At 46.6% G+C, this 3,872-nt stretch overlaps 1 pseudogene; it reads left to right on the top strand.

The window, feature by feature from the left end:
- Positions 1-438: 438 nt before the first annotated feature.
- Positions 439-3,483, top strand: LOC140185337 (probable G-protein coupled receptor 139; annotated as a pseudogene).
- Positions 3,484-3,872: the final 389 nt, after the last annotated feature.

Here is a 3,872-nt window from a genome sequence, read left to right as displayed (position 1 = left end):
CACCAACTACATCAAGAGTTTATACCGTTGACGAGAATGGCAATAGTGGGTGATTCAATGCAATTTTACAGACTTTATTTCAATATTCTGTATTTGATAAATGATTTCCATTTCCCTGAAGTACATATTTACAGTGGAAGCAAATGCTATTGATAAGACACCTCGAAGGTTCTGATGCTGTTCCTGGGACAAAGTTACTCACACAGCTGGTCTAAAAATTAATTCACTAAATTAATCACAACCTGTCACCGCGGGGATGGCACCTGTCTGATGTAATAGGTTTCTAAATAAGTTAAGGAGTTTTATTATACAATATGTTGAAATCTGTCCCTGTGGGGTCGCTAGATGGTGTTTATAAACCCGGGACATGTGGTGCTTCAACATTTCATTCCAATAGACCGCCTGAGGCACAGGGGGACACATTGCTGCGCAGGGGAAATGTCGGCAATGTTGAAACGGTACTACAGTGTGCAGAGAATATTGTACCTGCTCATTGCCGTCACTGGAGTTCCTGGTGAGTGAGCAGAGCAGTTTATGTTTGGTATTTCCGTGTTTTCTATGGACTATAACCGGTGTGAACCTGTTTATAATCAATCAACAAGCTTCCAAGTTGATGATCTTTGCATAGATATCCGTCTAAGATATTTATCCTGTCAATTCAATATCCTGATTGCTTTATATGTGATGACAAGATGAACGAATCCCCGGTCTCTCCTCTAACTCAGGGGATCAACTTGAACTTTGTTCTTGCCTTTAACGTTCTCTTGTCCAGATTTGTCCCAGTACCGGGGCGGGCAACTCTCCTGGACGGTGTAACGGGGAATCTTTTAATGGGACCTTGTCCAGAGTTGTCCCACAGCTGGGGAACGGAGGCTCTCCGTGAAGGGGTGACTGGGATGGGTTTACATTGTGAAGTTCACTTGCTCTGAGTTATTATTCAGAGAAAACCCCTGGTCCAGTGTTTCACGTCTCCAGGTGGAGTCTGTCACAGATAACCACCAGTGTCCATAGATATGCTGACGAGAGTTATCGAATTGAACTGTGTTGTAAAATTAATCCATTAGTTTACGTCCACACTACGCCGGATAATTTTGCAAACGTCGGTTTCGAGTAAAAACGGCAGGCGTCCACACTAAGCGTTTTTCAAAATATCTCCGTCCACATTAGGCAGATATTTGGGCGAATCTCCTCCTACTGGGCATGCGCGGGACACATAGAAAACAAGAGAAGAGGAAATGCTATACTTGGTGCGCGTTTGTCCAGTTACAGACTAGAAAAAAAAAACTTTAAAGAAATTGCTCTTGGCTGTCGCGCAGGAGGACTTAAAACTGAAAAGAAAAACAACAAATACTGGAGCGTATGGAGGCAACCGACAGTATGACCCAGCTGACGACGAACATTGAAAAACTGACGAACTCTGTTGCATTAATAAAGCACCTTGTTAAATGTATAAACCGTCTGCATCAGTGTTGTCTTGTATTTCCATACAATGTTACATTTGGCTGTTACACATCTATTGTCAGAGAAGTACTTGCAAAAATAGGTGAACCACCTTCATAAAAGCAAGGACAGAAACAGGGCAAAGGGAGTATACTTATTTATTCAGTAAGCTATGGGTCAAAGTATTTGGTGAGTACATTTCTAACTCTCCTGGCTTCAGTCTCGTCCGTCTGTTCTGAAATTGTTAGGCCGTGGCGTTCAAGAAAACAACGAACATCTGTTCCGGCACTTCATGACAGCGTTTTTAAAGTCAAAAAAGCTCACTTTACAATTTAACTCTCACGCCGTTCACACCGACTGCGCGTTATAACAGCTTGCGCAGTACCAAACAGAAGCAGGAAAAGAAACAGTGTTGTTCTGGTATGGTCATGACAGCGTTTTTAAATCTCTCCGTTTACCCCGTGCACACTACGCCGGATATTAGGCGTTTTCAGATGTATTCACTCTGGAGAGTGTTTCTGAAAATCTCCGTTTTCGGGGGATGAAAACGCCGTTTCAGTGTGGACGGAAAGTCAAAACGAAGAGAGAAAGCTTCGTTTTCAAAATTATCCGGCGTAGTGCTCTCTGGTTACTAAATTGTTCCGGCTTTCCCTCTGAGACGCGTTGTAAATTGGGGCACTGTATCGCCCCGAAACGATAGTTTGTTCAATTCCATGTAAGCTGCCTGACCTGCTGGATCCCGCCAGTATTTTGTGTGTTGCTCCCCTCTGTGTCCCTTCTCGGCCCCATCAGAAGCTGAGCTTCGGGAGGCCTGGTCAGTCACGGTTAAATCAATGAAACCGGCCCCGTCAGTGACTGGAATCGGGATCAGAACCAATCGTTATTGTTCACTCAGCTCGTTTTTATCGCCGACGATTGTCCACACATCGTCGTATCTTCATACTGAAAAAGGGAGGTCAGAAACAGTGTGACCCGTGTCCGATCTTAGATTAGCAGCCGCTCACAGGCTCTAGCACTCTTTCTCTTTAGCTGAAGCAAAATCCTGTGTTAATTCCTGGAGAATGTGTTCAGTAATGGCAGTGTCTATCCTCTCTCTCACCCAACCCCCCCCCCCCACCTCTCTCTTTCTCTCCAGTGAATTTAGTGGCGATTGTGATCCTGTCCCGGGGAAAGTGCCGCCTCTCTACCTGCACCACTCGCTACCTGGTGGCCATGGCAGCGGCGGATCTACTCACCATTGTCACCGAGGTCATTTTGTCTCGAATCAATTGGTATTACTTTCCGTGGAATTTTCTGGACATCACCCCTGTGTGCAGTGTTATCGATGTACTGAAGTACACAGCCACAGATTGTTCTGTCTGGTTCACCGTCACTTTCACCTTTGATCGTTTTGTCGCCATTTGCTGCCAGAAGCTGAAAACAAAATATTGCACCTGGAAAACTGCGGCTGTGGTTCTGACAACAACCGGCGTACTGTCTTGTCTGAAAAACATTCCACGATATTTCACGTTTGAACACAGCGTGATCATTGACAATGTACCGTGGTTTTGCAGAATCAAGGAAAATTATTTCAATGACCCCGGGTGGGTGGGACATGACTGGCTCGATACGGTTTTAACTCCGCTCCTCCCTTTCGCTGGGATCCTGCTGCTGAACGCTCTGACAGTCAGGCACATTTTAGTGGCCAGTCGGGTCCGTAAGGGGCTGAAGGGTCAGAGCAAGGGGGAGAACCGCAGTGACCCGGAGATGGAGAGCAGGAGGAGGTCTGTGGTTTTACTCTTCACCCTCTCCGGCAACTTCATCCTCCTGTGGATGACATACGTTGTAAATGTCATATATTATCAGGTCGCAGGAAAAGGATCTGATTTCAATGATTCTGAATGGATCTTTCACTACGTCGGAGTTTTGCTGAGTATTTTCAGCTGCTGCACGAATACATTTATTTACACGGTGACTCAGTCGAAATTCAGGGAGCGGCTGATAGGCGCGGTGAAATACCCGGTCACCTCGGTGCTTCAGTTCATGAATAAAGCCGCTTCCTGAGCACTAGCCAGTGCGGGCCGCTGTGTGTCGAGCCCGGGCTCTGTTTCCTCTCATTCACCGCCTGATGGCCAAGGTGTTATTTCCGGGCGGGTTTTCCCAGCTACCGGCAGCTCCGGGACATTAGGGTAGTCTGTGTGGTGGAGGGAGGGGGCGTGGACGGTGGGGGAGTGAAACACCGTCATGGCGACTCATAAACTCAGTGTCCCGCCATATGCCAATCAATGTACTGCTCCAGAATGCCGCCCAGCATTTGGTCTGTGAATATGTCTATCTTTTCCCTTTCCTGCTCAGTTCCTCACAGTCTGACGTCCCCAGACAACTGTAGGGCTGGTGTGATACTGGGTGGCCAATCCACTGCCAGTTCTCTAGTCTCCAACTTTCACATGAAT

This window comes from Mobula birostris, chromosome 20 (assembly GCF_030028105.1).
Source record: "Mobula birostris isolate sMobBir1 chromosome 20, sMobBir1.hap1, whole genome shotgun sequence".
Classification (NCBI taxonomy): Eukaryota; Metazoa; Chordata; class Chondrichthyes; order Myliobatiformes; family Myliobatidae; genus Mobula; species Mobula birostris.
This window is presented reverse-complemented; position numbering and strand designations above follow the sequence as displayed.